At 34.6% G+C, this 17,781-nt stretch overlaps 1 non-coding gene across 1 annotated transcript; it reads right to left on the bottom strand.

The window, feature by feature from the left end:
- Nucleotides 1-289: 289 nt before the first annotated feature.
- Nucleotides 290-362, bottom strand: TRNAK-CUU (transfer RNA lysine (anticodon CUU)). The gene has a single exon. It is a non-coding gene; the product is annotated as a tRNA-Lys (tRNA).
- Between the last annotated feature and the right edge of the window lie 17,419 nt (nt 363-17,781).

Genomic DNA, 17,781 nt, shown 5'->3' with positions numbered 1-17,781 from the left:
TAGTTTATGATGTAACTTTATTCTTGTTTCTATCATGAAAATATAATTGAAAGATAGGTGTGTTTGTTGCCTTTAAAAATTTCTTGAGTTTTACATGAAATAATTTTCTGAAAAGTTGAGAATTTGAATTTTATTGAAGAACTAATCTTGATAGTCAAATATGCAATCAAACTCTTGATTAAAAAGAATAACTATGCAAGTAAAATGAAGCTCACACGTGACTTGGAAATTATACAGCAAAGCTGAAGTAACAAATGAAATTAATTGAAGAATAAACACAAAAACATTTCGCCCACCGTGGGGCTCGAACCCACGACCACAAGGTTAAGAGCCTTGCGCTCTACCAACTGAGCTAGACGGGCCAGTTGGTAGTACTTCAACTACATAGTATTTCTACATAATAATGAAAGAAATGTCTTATTTCACTAAAATTGAGTGAATGTTTAAATGGTTATGAACGTATAGTAAGAAGTGAAATAACTTATCAATAAATTATAGTATTGAAATATTTTAGAATTTCTTTTTAAAGTGACTGTTAGGGTGATTACAATTTGTTTTGAAAAATAAGTGTGACTTAAAATGACGATGAAATAATATTTTTACTTAATTAAAAATAATTTTCAACTTAATCTTAAATTTTTATAGTTTTTTTAATTTATAGACATGTTTTTTAATTTGTCACTATAGAAGATTGTTGACCGTCGTTACAATTATCACCGATGCTATTAATGATTATTTTAACAATTATTTTAATCGACAAATATCATTCTAGGCATTTTGTGACCACCACATTTGTGACCACCATCAATCATTACTTTAGTTATGTCCGAACACCACTTTAGGTATATGTAAACCCCAATCTGGCCCATGTCCAACCGTTGCAGTTGTAACCTCCAACCATCACTAATTACTACTCTTACTTATACTTCAATCACCACCAAACACGACTTCAACTACCTTCAAACACCTCACTCATCGATTGTGTCCAAATGTCCACCAATTACTAGTTGTTGCAACCACTTTTTTCATGGCCACCACTAAACACTACTTTGACCACCACCAACCACTAATCGAACCGCACTATAATGACAATTGAACACTACTTTGACTACCTCCAACCACTATGCAACCGCATGACTTTTAATCACCACTTTGACTTTTGTAATCATATACTTGTCTATTATTATTTTGACTATTGTAGTCATTTGTCTGTCTATCACCACATCGAGAGTCGTTTTCAACCACCTTTGACAACCACGACTTTCTATCACTGATATTAAAATTAGGTTTAATATTTTTTTCATCCTATATCTCTTGGTTGGGAATCATATTTATTCCTTACTTTTAAAAATGACAACTTAGGTCCGTCAACTTTACTAACTGTTTCAAATTTATCCTTTCAAGCCATTTTCCTTAAACGATGTTAAATATTTTAACATTATTGCTTTGTACCAAATCATTCTGATCCTGAACAAACTCCCGAGTCTGATCTAAAAATCAAAACCAAATCCAGGTCGGAACTAGAGTTTGATCTAAAACTCAAAACCAAATCCAAGTCAGAGCCACAATCTGAATCTGAGTTTAAGTCTAAACCACTATCTAAGTTTGAGTCAGAGTCTACATCCAAACCTCAGTCTGAGTCTGAGTCAAAGTCCAAACCACAATTTAAGTTTGACTCCGAGTCTACATCCAAACCTCAGTCGGAGTCTGAGTCTAATTCTAAACCACAATCTAAACTTGAGTCAGAGTCAACATCCAAACCTCAATCTGAGTCTGAGCCTAAGACCGAGCCGCAATCTGAACATGAGACTCTACCTAATGACAAAAAAGAAGTAAGTTTTACATGTTATTCTGCTTGCATCATTTTTCTTGCATTTTTTTTAGCTATTTTCATTATAATAGGTTTTATTATAAAGTTCATTTTCACCGTATCTTTTTGGATATTGAAAACTTTATTTAGTAAATGGGCGTTCCGCCCATTAGTGAAACTATTAAATTTCATTAACTCTTTTGTTGAGGTGATATATGATTTCTTATTAAAGAGCAAAACTAAATTTTCCTACATTAAACCTTGGACAAAAATTGTCGGAGAAATTAAGAAAACAAGTGAAAACATTATAAAAGAGGATTACTCAACAAATTGGGACAACAACATATCAAATGTAACCATCCCATCTGTAACCGAACTTCACAAAGCTGGAATCAAATTCCAACCGTCAGATAAAAGTGAAAACGGAATCTCATCCATTGATTTCGATGAAATTAAGTGTCATTTCAAGTTGCCCATTATCAAACTAGACATGAATTCAGAAGTAATCATAAGAAATCTCATGGCTTATGAATCATTGATTAAATCCAAAGGGCTAATTTTCACAAGGTATATACATTGAATTAATGAGAGCTATTATAGACACTCCAGAAGATGTGAAACTATTGGTTAGTGAGAAAATAATTGAAGCTGAAATGAGTTATGAAGGTGTTGCACAACTTTTTAATGGGTTGATGGGAAAATCAATTAGGCCAATAAAGGTTCAAAATTTGGACCAAGTGATTAAAAGGGTGAATATTAAATATAAAAGCACTCAAGCTCAAAAATGTCTTCTTATGGGAAAATGTTGACAGCTTTGGCAGCTATTGTGTTTTTGGTTTTGACTGCTGTGCAAACATATTGCTCGTCCTTTGTTTGTGCTCGTAATTAAAATTATAAGGGATCATCATCAATGTATCAAGATAGGGAATATGTTAGAAGTGCTAATAATCTTTTTATGAGTTCAATGTAAGTTTTAGTTCTTGATTTTTTTTGAGTCTGTGATATAAGAGTGTGCATGGTTTTAGCCTTTTTATGAGTTCAAGCCACTTTTCAACCACTCATCATAAAAGTATGGCTAGAAGTACTCTTGAAGTCTGTAGTAGCCCCGACATAGTCACAATGGGTGTAGGATGTGATTTCATCCTTGCTCCCCTTCTTGTAGAATATGCCTAGCTTGGTAGTGTGCCATATGTACCTCAAGATTCTTTTAGTTGCAAGCATGTGAACTTCCATAGGCTTATGAATTTGTTGATTATGCATACATTCTACATCAAATCAGACCTTATCATCGTAATATGGAGTACATGAGGCTGCCAACAGTGGTGAAGCCAGAAAAGTTATAAAGCCTGGGCAAAAATAAACTCATTCCAACCCAAAGTAGACAAAAAGAAACTAACTTACTATGGATCATGTCTTCATAATAAGTCCATAAAATCTCTTGTATGCAAACCTCAACACCTTTGTGCACCTGCAAAGTAGGATAAGTCTTATATATTTTGAAGATTTCAGCTCCAAAGTGGGGGTTGTCCCATTTAAAACACCAAGTGATTAGTCTGCCTGGCTTTTTTCAACCTTAAAGCAAGCATGGTGTCTAAGATCTTCAAACAAAGGTAGAAATACTTACCAAGAATTTATAATTTCAGAAAGCAGTCCCATTGTTATACCAAAGAAAAGAGGATGACTACGGAGGCTCCTTCGCGGAGCACCACCTTCTGTTTGTAGAGCATCAAATTTTGCCCGATTATCTACAAAAATCATCCCTTTAGCAACTAATAGCAATTCACAAAAAAATTGAAATTGAAATGCAATACAGGATATGATGATGCAGTATCTCCAAGTTTTGAGGACCCCTTTCTAATGTACAACTAGTGTATATATATATATATATATATATATATATATATATATATATATATATATATATATATATATATATATATATATATATATATATATATATATATATATATATATTTGGGTTGTTTAATAAAATAATGGTGATCAGAAATTAATCAGTTTCAAGAGCCACTAATTCAGGGAAAACGAAATCTGACTTGTTTCATCAAATATGAACTCCTCCATAGATTCTAAGGAGCAATTTATCAGGTGATGTACGCAGAAAAGTTCAACCTGGCTTTTATGGATGAAATACAAGACACTCAGTAAAAAGAGGTGTAGATTAGTTGTTAGATAGTGAAGTAATCCTCGCTGTACAGATGACACAAATGCATTAACAATAGGTTGAAAATAATTAGACTCATGTTGTAGTTTACACATGTTTGATTTGAAAGATGTTAAACAGCTGATACCACACCAATTCTCCATCAATTTGTGAACCACAATCGATCACAACACGATAAAAGCAACTCAGACCTGCAACCAGTCAGCACAAAAAAAAAAAACAACATGGTTCAGGCATTTCACCGAACACTTGATGTGCATAGCGCGAAACGATAAGTTCAGCAACAATTCTTCACCGATTAATAAACCACAACCTGCAACAACAATGAATAACATCACAACAACGATTTCGCATCGAAAATTAAGCTTAAAAGTGAAAGAAAATAAAGAAGAAGAGAACTCGCGACGATTCGATATTTAAACACCATAACTGTTCTGCGACTACTCCCTAGAGCAGTTTCGATTTCCTGAGTGAGAGAAAGACCACTGCGATGAGATTTTGAAGTTCAAGCTGAGAGAAGGAAGAGCCTGGGCAGCAGCCCTACCTCGCCGGGCGCTAGCGTCGCCCCTGGATGCCAACCATTTGCTTGAATAAAGTTGGGTGTGCCTCTCTTCCTCCATCTTGTTTTGAGAGCTTATTGCTTTGGACCGTTGGATTCTTCACTCAATTACAATTGGTCATTCCAAATTTAGCAAGAATGTCTTCAACATACTTCTTTTGACAAATGTGAATGCCATCTGCTTCTAGACTTACTTCTACTCCCAAAAAGTACTTCATTTATCCCAAACCAATCATTTTAAACTCCTTTTTCATGGAATTTTTCAACTATTTCAGCATATTTTTACCATTCCTAGTAAATACAAGATCATCAAAATAAAGACTTACAATGATTATTTTGTCTTGCGCTCATTTCTTCACGAACAATGTGTATTTGTGGCTGCTTCGATTGAACCCCTGCTTGACGAAGTAACCTTCAATTCTGATGAACCACACTCTTGAAGCTTGTTTAAGATTGTACAATTCCTTATTAAGCTAATAGACCATTTCTTCATTTATTTTTGCTTCATATTCTCGTGGTTGTGCAAGGGTGCAGTTACTGTGCATAGATAAAAATCTATGCACCATGCATAGATTATTATGGACCCTTGGATCATTGGATCAAATTCCAGACATCAATTGTTCTTACTCAATACTCAATACTCACCACTCAATACTCAATATTCAATACTCAATATTGGATTAAAAATATGATCCAATGGCTTATGTAGGCTTATGCATGGTGTATAAGTAAAATCCTTATGCATATTAGCCAAAGCCGTTGTGCAATGTAGACAACCTCAATGAGTTCTTTGTAACACCCCAATTCTACCCCGCAATTATAAGCGAAAATCAGAGTGCATTTAAAAATATTCATCAAACGATGGGATGTCACATTTCGACTTAACCAAACAAACATACTTATATTGCATTTAACAAAGATACATAGCATTCAGAAACAAAACTTTATCCAACAACTTCCAATTTCAACTTATAAACATCTTTCAATTCAACTTAAAACAAATGTCATCATGGAATACAATTAAAAAATAACGACTAATCCCCCTCGAGTGCTACGTATCAGAGCAATAGACACCAACTCGACTTGCCATAAAGCAACATAAAGACTTCATGAAGTCACTTCGAACATCCTTAGTTAATCTTGAGTACCTGCCCATTTTCCATGGTAGGGGAAATATCAGCAAAGGAGTGAGGTATCTTACAATATAAAGGAATGCATGATAAATAATATAGGAGATATAAATCATACATAATTTCACCACTTCGCATCACATAACATCTTACAACACTTTTCATTGCAAAACAGCTTACCAATATAATACAACTTTCAAAACGACAACAATGTCATTAATCAATTAGGATAACATATTCAAATTCACAATTATAATATCATCATGTCACAACAAACATCTTATCATCACGTCACAACAAACATCTCATCGTTTCAACAATCCAAACACAAAACAACACAATGTAAATGCAATTCAAATACGACTCGACTTATGCAAATGCATGTGGTACCATTTGGAGTAAAACTCCCACGTCTCAAAATTTTCTATTGGGCACACGTCGCTATTTGCCGTTAAGGCATCATTGCTTTTGCCATTAAGGCCACGTCTCTTTTATGCAATGGATGTGACTCAATGAATGCAACATCCACAAATACCACATAAGCAATACGTCACAACATTGTCTAAATCACCATCGAACATTATCAATTAAATGTCGAACTTCAACAACAAAATCATCATCATTCGTAAGAATGCATCACCTCACAATCACGTCGTTATGTTACACACATCATACAACAATACATCACTTCGCAATCACGTCGCTATGTCATATCATCATACAACATTAATTCACTTCACAATACATCACAGTACAACTTATCAACATTGACCATAGGGTCTACAACAACAACGACAAATTCATCATGTTATGGCAAGAACAACAATTCAACATATTACAACAATTAGCATATAATCATTCATACTCATCATGAATATCATATCACATATCATGCCAACAATATTATTATCAATCAACACCAATTCACATATTACATAAATACGATTCAAGTAACATGTTATCACTCACATATAAATCATACCCATAGTGTTCACCAATTCAACATCTCATTATACATGCAGTAAACAATTTCCAATACATTTGTGCACATCCTCATCAATTCATTACGGTACACAATATGAATCAATTACAACGTATCATATCAACACATGTTACTCACATTTCATCAAGTCATAACACATATTCACATACATACATGTTATTAAAACAACCACATCATAATTAAGTCGTAAAGTAATCATTCTCCACAAGAACATTCAAATAACACATATTCATTCACACACATCATGAATATTACACCACATAACATGCCATCACAATGTTATTCACAAATTATCAAGTTATAACGCACATATACATAATTACATGTTAACAACATCATAATTTATTCATCATATGCTAACCATTCTACTTCTATCATATAGATAATTTCATTAGCTTCCCAACACTTTGAACGATGCATAAAACGGAGTTATAGATCAAAATTTATGACATTTTGAAGTTTCACAAAAATTCATGACAGTAGAGTTGGCCCAGCGGGCTGGAGCCCGCTTAACGGCCGCGCGATTATGCAGAAAAATACAGCAGTGAACAGACCTACGAAAATGCTATATCTCCACCCAAAATCACTTTCAATCAACAATTCAAAGCATATATGATCAGTATACATCATTTATCACCATCAAATCATATCAATACATGTTTAGAGCACCAATTTCATGAAATCTAACACAAACCCTAACATTTCTAAAACTAGGAAATTGAAAGGTTAAAGGTTGAACACAAATCACAACATCATCCACTCATCTAAACCTCTAATAATACATCAAATTCGCAGCAAACCATTATCAATTCCAATATTCATCAATATTGCAATTCTACACACATTCATGGATTTCAATTATGAAACCTAATCTCTACCATACTCATCATCATGCCAACCCTTAGAGAGTAATAACCCCACCCTTACCTTAGCAAAAGCTTCACCTTCTTCAATGAAGTTCTTCTCCTTCATGCTCTAGCTTTCCTCTTCCTTCCCTTCTTTCTCTTCTTTCTCTTCTTTCCACCAAAATAAGTTATGAGACTCAATCTCTAAAACCCTAACCTTCACTATCTCACTAATGGGCTTAACCCATAACCCATCCATTGTGTTATATTTCTTCCACTTAGGCCCAATTCGTAATATTCCTCTAATTACTTAATTAAGCCAAATAACACACATAAATAAATAATCACATAACATAACGAATATTATTTCCAATAATATTCCATAACTACAATCAATCCATAACGCAAATAATACTAACTCGGAATTGTAATTCTCCGACTAATCCGACCATAACTTAACTGCTCCAATCAACACATTAATCCAATTACGCCTTTAGAATAATACCGATAAATCCCGACTTCAACTAATTCCAACGAATAAATCCTTGATCAATTTAATTAAATAATTAATTAAATTCGGGACGTTACATTCTTCATATAGGAAGACACTTTTTTACGTCAAGTTGAAATAAAGTCGATCCATTTTTGGCAACTAGAGCAATTACTGTTCTAGTTGTACTCACCAATCTATTGGAGCAAATACCTCATTATAGTCAATTCCCTTTTCCCGTTCATATCCTTTTCTCGTTCATATCTCCTTGTCATTTTCAAGAGATTAAACCACCAACTCATCTTCATTCGTAGGCATTTTTTCTTTTTCATCCCCCTCATTTTTCCATCATTGCTCTATTTAAATAGTAAAAATGGTTGGCAATTAAACGCGTGTGGATAAGCATGAGATTTGATCAGTTGTTAAATTGATCATAATAGTTGGTAGAGTGCTCACGTGAGTGTTTACCCGCTCCTTCGAAGAAAAAAATATACATGTGCTACGCTAAATGCTGCCTCTGATCATTATTGGACCTTCACTTATTGGGCCTTGTGGGAGACTTGGAATAGTTGTCACTGAGCCTTTGGTTATGCTTTGTAGGGCGAGGGCTTGTGACATGTATCTTTATACAACCATAAAGTCCTTGTACAAGGGCATATTTGACGGAACGTTGCCACTTTTGGTAATAAGCGGATTAATTGTCTCCCTTGTATGACGTAACGTGATGCTGGGAATGTTTGAGTAATATCCCTACACTAGTTAGCAATGATTTTTCTCATTCTTTGTGGAAATCAAGTACTTTTGTACCACTTTTGAGAAGATATCCATCGTTGGTAGTGCAGGGTGATTGCACGATCCTCAGTGCTCAATCAAGGTATAAAGGGCTTTCGAAGCATGATTTTACCTTTTTTTGCTGCTATCTACAAAAGAGGGTGTTTCCGTTTCTTTTATCTATTGGAGTGTTTTTGTTTAAGTGTTGGATCAAGCTTATATTATTTTGTTCGTTACCATTGTCCTTACATGTTTGATTTCTCTTTCTTATAAGTTCTATTGTTCGACATTCCCCTTTGCTCTCGTTCCCCTTTTCTATGATTTCTGAGATATTGAGTGTTCGAACTTGCTTGCTTGCTATCATGTAAGATTCAACAAAAAAGCATGGTAAAAATTATTTAGAGGATTGGGTGGATTCAGAGGTATTGGAGATTGTTTCATCTTTTGTTCGTGAACTTGTTTTTGACAAAGATGTGACTGAAGTGGTTATTGGGGATAATTTAGGAGTGTTTTACCAAGATGAGAGTAAGAGTATCTGCCGTCAATATGATGGGTGTGCAATCCCTTTTCAGGAATACTTTTCTCTATCATAGGTTATATTTTTCCCTTCTATGAATTTGAAGTTGGCGTACTAAACCATCTTCTTATTGCCCTTTCAAAGTTACATTCAGTGAGTGTTGGAGCGGTAAAACGGAAAACAACAAAAGTTTTGGAAATATTTATCCGAGAAATTATCGTCTCCACAGGGATTAGTGATTATTGAATTGTCGTTCGACAAGTCTCGCGTTCTTGAGTTTGGGTGTAGTTTGTTAAATTAAAAACATATGAACAAGAAAATAAATGCATTCTCTGGAGAGGAGAAACTTATCAGGCATGAATTTAAACTACTCGTCACAAGCTTAAACCTATCGATCAATTGCACTGAACCTACAATACTCGTCATTATCATCACGTATCTCTCACATCAGTGTTCATCTCTGAAGCACCAACGAGACGTATCACAACTGAGGTTATCTCTAACACAAAGTTGAAAGAACATCCATATTCTCGCGTCGGCGATCTCTCGCGCACAACTCAAACATGGAAGCATTAAGCTCCGATAACCACAGTGATTATTAGCTCTAAATCTATCTCTAGAATCTAGAAAATAATAGATTTCCATCCCTAATCAAGATTTGTGAGGTATATATCAATAACAACCCAAATCCAAACATAAAGCAAAAAGATTAAGTAAGACATCAACAATGATTTGTAAAGCAGATTTTATACAACACCATGATCAAAAAATATACATAGGTTCAGAGTAAGCATACAAAAAAATCCAACAAAATAGAGTTTACAAAATGAGGAAAAAGAGATAAACCGACACTTCTCGAGTTGTCAAGACGATTGGTGAGAATCCACCTCTGATTCGACAAGATGCAGGCTCCATTTGTTGTTTTGAAGCTCTCTCTACCAAAAAATGGTCTATGATGGATTAGGGTTCAAAACCCAAAACGTACCCTAAAAACATGTTTTTTCCCTATTTATACACTTTCAAAAATGCGCAAACCGTGCTTAGCGCGCAAAGCCCGCTCAACAGAAACTTGAAATCTTATTTTGGCCATAACTTGAGAATCGTAACTTCGATTTGCGTACGGTTTGAAGCGTTGGAAAGATATTTCAATGCTCTATCTAACAATGACTAAATATATACAAAATTGATAATTTTTATCATATTCTTTTTGAGCCTTATTCGTTGATAAATTGCTCAAAATCGCGCGTTTGAAGTTGTGTCTTCGATACTTTATTGCTCATGCTCCAAATACTCATCAATACCTACAAAATGAATAGAAAACTATCAAACCGTACACAAATAAATCAAAAAAACAAATTATATAAAATATGTACAAATCTAACCAAAACGTGTAAATTCACGCGCTAGTTGAAGAAAAAGAGAAGATAAGTGCCGTAAAACTATAAACAAAAATAACTACAATTTGGCACTTATCGAACTCTCCCCATCTTAAACTTGTTTGTCCTCAAACAGAAATTAATTAACTCAAAGAGTCAAAAGTAATAAACCAAAGAATCGTGAATGAACAAGTTTCGAAAACAAAAAACAAATGTATGGTTCAACACAAAAATGTACAAACAAAGTAATACTTACCACAATCCTACAACGGCAACATGTAAACAAAAACAAACCCTAAGTACAACAATCATGCTAAAAATTCTAAAATAATACAAGCTCACATCATGAATCGCACCTAACAAAAATTCATCGAGGGATGAAAAACACACAAAGGGGAGGAACTTTGACCCTCATCCAAAAATTTGCGAACAATTGACTAAATTATGCATTCATCCAAAAATCATATTGAAAATACAAAGGCAAGAATAACTAGGACTTTCAAGGTTGTAATGCGGCTTGGTTAACAAACAAGGGATAATTCCTAAGACTAATTGAAACAAAAACTTGCCTAAACCTAAGGGAGTGATCAATTCACAAATACTAAAATAACAAAATCTCAATCAAACTTCTTCTTTAATCCCAAGTTGTCAAACCAATCATACTACTTATTTGCAATGTTATTCTATACTTATTTTTTCTTTTCTTTTTCAAAACTTTTCTATTTTTTTATTTCTTTTCACATTTTTTTTTCTTTTCAACCTCATAGTAACAACCAAATAAGTAGCAAACATTTCTCTCCCCAACTTAAATTTGATCAACCAACATCAAAGTGTGAATACTCCCTACTTTTTAAGGCAAGGTAAAAATTCAATCAACAAGCAAGTAATGCAAAAGAATGAATGACATGATAATTGTATAAATGAAAAGTTTCCTAAACATGTTATGCTATAGAAAGCGATAAATGAGTATCTTGAGTGATAAAACTTCAAAAAATTATTACCATACAACTGCAAGTTGAAACACTCAAGCTTTGGACATCACCTCAAAAATATTCGATTTAATCGAACCAAAATTTGAGTCCAAACAACGAACAAAAGAATTAGAAAAAATAATACTATTATCTACTACTAAATAGCCTTGGTGAAAGTGGAAAAAACGGCCTAGTGAAACAGAATTCCACCGGACAAATTGCACACCGCACTTAGCCCGCAGTCCCTTTTTTTTTTAATCATTTATCCAATTCAAATCCATTTTAATTCAAATTATCTAATAACCAAATCCAAAAACCACAAATTAAGTTTTAGGAGTTTTTAGTCCATTTAGTAAAACCAATAATCCATTTATCACTCCCGAATCCATTTGTCCATATATCCATTTTTCAAAAACCAAAAAGCAAAATAGTTATCCATAAAAACCCATTTCACTAAAAAAAAAAATCAGTTTGCAGTAAAAAAGGGAAAAGATGGATCTCGCTTCTTTCGACAGTCACATTTTCCTTCACCATAGCATCATGCCATCATCTATGTTCTTCACACACATACCATCGCAAGCTGCAAAAGAAAATGAGATTCAAAATCAGTTACACAATACATAACAACTCACATACATCCATCACATACAACATCAACATACATACACAATCACACTTTTCTCATTCATTCTCAAAAATCAATTCAAATCCTTTCAAAATAGATTCAAACTAATACAAAAGAAACAAATCCTCACCTCTGACCTCTCTTTCACATTTAATCAAAGGCTCACACTCACTACAAAAACTGGCCACATATCAAAGAATTCCCTATCAAAATCTCTAACAAACTTACTCAAATTTTCTCCTTAATTTCCCTCCTAATATCCTGCCGAATTTCTCACCTCTTCAACCTATTTAAACCTTACCAATCTCTCATTTTTCATCAACAATCACCACAATAAATTTCTACCCAAAAACCCACTCATTCTCACGCACGAAACCTCAGAATAATTCATCAAAAATTTCACACCAACTGGCACAACAATCCTCACCCTCATACCGCACATCACACAAGCAACAACATACGAGCATCTACAAGTCTTTTTTCGGCCAAATGCGACTAGAATAATTTTTTTACAATTACAATCAATCAACACATACATAGTTTTCTACCCGAACTACGAAACGCTGATTTTTCCATTGCACATGGGAATATGTAGGCACATGATTTTGAAAACCTGACGAGCAAAATAATAAAAAACAAAAAAGATTTCCCTTTCTTTCTCCTCGCATAAGAAGTAGAAGATCGAAAATAAACATCATGCTAACATTCGTTCACAAGACTAACTAAATGGATCTCGTTGAGTACAACGGATATGAGGGGTGTTAATACCTTCCCCTTGCATATCCGACTCTCAAATCCTAATTTGGTTGCGATGACCATCTTATCCTTCGTTCTTTGTGAGTTTTATCGATATTTTCCTTTCCCTTTTAGAATAAATAAATTTCGATGGCAACTCTATAGTATTTTGAGCGTTCCTTATGCTCGGACAATTTTACGCGTCGCGACAGCTGGCAATTCTGCAGAGGACATCCTCATATAGTAAGTCCACCATAGTTTAGTTGTTTTTGTGATGATGTTAGCTTTGTTTATTTATTTCCTTCTATATTTCACATGTCTTATTATTAACGTTTATTCATCCATCATATGGTTGAAACATTCTGGTTATTGGCACATTGTGAGGAAAGACTCTACAGCCGAGCTAAAGGAAAACATCTAAGTTAGGATGGCAGTTGTGTAGTCTTGACCTGCGAGACGTAGGACTCGTTGGGTTGGAGCGAGAATCCCGCTTGGAGTAGATCTCTTTGGGAGGGCATTATTGTCTTACGGATAGTTGTTGTGGCAGTAATATCTTCAATTGGGGTATGTGACTCTAAGGACCTTTTATAAAACCCTAAACCAATGGCTATTAGGACCGATGGTTGTCTAGTATTGACATGAGAGACGTAGGACTCATTGGGTTGATACAAAGACATCACTCAAAATAGATCCCCTCGAAGGTATTATTGTCTTGCGAATAGTCGTTATGATGGTAATATTGTCAAATCGGATCCGTGACTCTAGGAACTGTGTCTAAAATCATGGAGTCGATGGTTGTGTAGTGTTGACCTGCGAGAAATATGACTCATTGAATTGATACAATGATCTCACTTAGAATAGATCCTCTTGAAGGTAGTATTGTCTTACGAATAGTCATTGTGGTGGTAATATCTTCAACTGGGGTCTGTGAATCTTCGAACCTTCTTAATCCATAGAGACACCCTATTGTGGGAATCATTGTGTACCAAGTACTTAGAAACCTTCCTGCATAAGGAATCCATACGCGGACTGTTTGAATTATGTCATACATTCCCTTATTGTATCCATACATAACATAACTTTGCATTTCAATTTTAGCATTATGCATCTGCATTCATCATCATGCATGCATATTTTCCCACAAAAAAAACCAAAAATACTCATTCCCCTCTTTCCATCCAAGAAGTTAACAAGGCAAAGTGATTCCCCGACATCCTTATGAGACACATAATATTTCTCAAAGAAAGATGGAAAATATTGAGCAAGGCCATAAAAAGAGGAAAGGGGACATAGACGAGCTTCGAGGATCCGTGGCCAAGATCATGGAAATGCTTCAAGTACTAACCACCAGAGAGTACCAGGCTCAACGCACTGTGATTTATGAAATTTTTGATCTCTCTATAGAGCCACAACCTTCCTAGAGGGCAACTACTTCATGGCCATAATTTGGATTACCTCTCAACTACTCTCCACTATTCATGAATACTGTTGGGATAGGGTCTTCCACTTAGCAGGTTGTGTAGATACCAGTAGTCAATGAACAACAACCAATTGTCCACACTATGGTTCAAACTCCATTTGACGATCACCGGTTTGTGTACCACACTGATGGCTCTCAAAATAGCAATCAAGAGAAAACTAATAAGGTAGAGGAGGTGAAAAAGAAATACAATGTCCTTGAAAAGAGGCTGAAGGTAGTGGAAGGAAGTGACATCTTTGGCTTTGACACCATGAAATTGTACTTGGTCTCTGAGTTGACTGTTCCCGCAAAGTTCAAATTCTCTGACTTCGAGAAATACAAGAGGCATACTTGTCTAAAGGATCGTCTGACCATGTACTTCCATAAAATTGCTGCTCATGAGAAGAATGGTAAGCTGCTGATATATTGTTTTCAGGACAGTCTGATTCGAGCGTCGCTAAAATGGTATATGGGCTTGAAGAGGGACTATATTCAATCGTGGAGGGATTTGGCTGAGGCCTTCCTTAAACAGTAAAAATACAACATGGATATGGCTCCTGACCAGAGGAAACTGCAAACCATGACCATAAGGAAAAAGAAACATTTAAGGAGTATGCTCAATGCTGGAGAGAGCTAGCATGCTTAGGCTGAACCTCCTCTATTTGAGAAAATAAAGGAACTATAGCAACTCTATAGTTGCAGAGATAGACATCACTGGCTGAAATGTGTGAACAAAGTTTTTGTGTATTTCTCTCTACTCTGATCTATATTGGTGTTATTATTCTAACAACAACTGAACACGCGTGGTGAAGTGTGAGATGCGGTTAGCCGTCACATTGATCTGTATGATTCGTGTAAGAGATTACCTGCTCTTGCAAAGAAAATAGTCCACATATTCTATGTTTAGCTGCCTCTCAGATCATTATTGGACTTTCACTTCTTAGGTCTTGTAGGTGACCTGAAAGAAAGCATAGAAAGATAATGAATACATACACAGTGCTAAAATGCATACATTTTGATCATGAAATATTATAAAAACATAATGAATACACTTTTTATCACGATTTGGATTTAATTTAATTTGATTCTTCATAAACCCACTTAGAGCTAAAATGCATAAATTCATTTTCCCTCACCTCTTCCTTCGTACATACAATAGTTACTAAACTTGATATACAACTTGGGTACTATTATTATTGGTTGTCTTCGTCAACTCATACATTACACATCCCTCTTCCTTTTTATTTTATCAAAGATAACCCTTTTCCTTACAACAGTGAATTGTACGCTATACTTGAATTCAAATCCAACATCCTTGAGTTTTTTTGAGGTTAAATGTGAAAGCTTGTGACCTTTAATTTTATTCACCTCCCTAAAAAAGAATAGAAATTAATTAGACAAAATACCTTTTTTGGTCCCTTAACTATATCCCAATGTCCATTCTGGTCCCTTATCTCTAAAAAGTGTCAAAGTGGTCCTTTAATTATTCAAAAAGGACCATGTTTGTCCTTTCTGTCAGCTCCATTACTGTGACCAAGTATTGTGACGGATTTAGCATCAGAAAAACGGACGCTAAAAGCTATTTCTGGATTTTAATTATTTTTGTTCATCTTCTTCCCCAAAAAATTTCTTAAAAAAACCAAGAAATTTGAGGATAACAATAAAAATCCAGAATTTCTTAATGAAAATCGTATCGTTAACCACCATGTATAAACCTTTGCTAAACCTCTCCTTTCTTAATATCAACATCAATTCTAATTTTCTACAAAATTCACAAAAAAAAATTGGAGTAAGAAACCTTAGCAGCATTAAACAAAGGATGATGTTCATCCAACCTCAAAACCTTAGCATACCCTTCAGATTTAGAACCAGGAACAACAACACTAATCTCCAAAACCTGTTCATAAAAACCACCACCTTTACCCCACCAAGAACTCCCATGCGCACCACTACTAACAACACCCCCAATTGTCACCCCTTCCCAATACGGCACACTCACCAAACTAAACCCATTTTCTCAACCTCATCAATCAACTCACGAAGTCTCACACCTGAATCAACTGTCACAGCCAAATTGTTCGCACTGATTTTGATTTCGGAATCGTATTTTTCAGTGCTTATAAAAAAAGCATGATTAATATATGTATTTTGTTTTGGACTTGAGAGTGATGGGATTGTGTGTGAGAATCTGGTGACGATTTTGGCTTTGAGGTTGTTTTGAACAACGCAGGAAACTGCTAAACGAAGTTGTTGTTCTGTTATTGGGTATGTTACGTTGAGAGCATGTTGTGGATTTTTGTTCTTCCCCAAAATTTTGGATTTTTTTAAGGAAAATTTTGGGGAAGAAGATGAACAAAAATAATTAAAATCCAGAAATAGCTTTTACCGTCCATTTTTTCGACGCTAAATCCGTCACAGTACTTGGTCAAATCCACATGTCACTGCCACGTAGACTTTTAACAAAATTTGACAAACGGAGTTGACAGAAAGGAAAAACGTGGTCCTTTTTGAACAATTAAAGGACCACTTTGACACTTTATAGAGATAAGGTACCAGAATGGACCTTGGGGTATAGTTAAGGGACCAAAAAAAGTATTTTACCAATTAAATATTAGTTAAAATTAAAGGAATACCACATACATAATTCTTAAAAAAAAATTCATGGAGAAAAAGATTTGAACTCACTCTAATGTTGGTATATCAAATTCTAGATACTTAGGAGAAAGAATTTGAACCACTTCTTGAAGAGGTGCAGTGAATGGTGAACAATTATATCTCCCTTTCAAATTTGGATGCTCAAACAGAAATATATGTGCTCGCGCAACATCATCAACATGCACAATATGAAGATGAGACATTTCAAATGGATTCTTGTCACTTACAACATTGATCTATTTTACATTCTCAATATAAAGATAGAGAAAACATTAATAAATTTTTTTTATCATTACTTACCAAATAAGAAAGATAGTGAACAATAAACAGATGTAGGAAGCTTAGGACAAATAAAGGGTCCAAAAACAAAAGTTGGTATAAGAGTGACAATATCCAACCCATGTTCTTGTCATCCTACCCGCAACAATATTTCGTTTACCCCTGGTCCTCACTGAAACAAATAAAAAAGGCAAAAAAAATTAGTTAAAAAATGAACTACCGGAAATTCTAAAATTTCCGGGATTTTTAAAAAATAATTGAACTACTGGTTATTATGAAATTTTCGGGATTTTTCAAAAACAATTGAACTACCGGAAATTTCAAAATTTCCAGTACAAAATGCTTCCAAAAGAACCGAAAATTTTGAAAATTTT

Source organism: Vicia villosa, linkage group LG6 (genome assembly GCF_029867415.1).
Source record: "Vicia villosa cultivar HV-30 ecotype Madison, WI linkage group LG6, Vvil1.0, whole genome shotgun sequence".
Taxonomy (NCBI): domain Eukaryota; kingdom Viridiplantae; phylum Streptophyta; class Magnoliopsida; order Fabales; family Fabaceae; genus Vicia; species Vicia villosa.
This window is presented reverse-complemented; position numbering and strand designations above follow the sequence as displayed.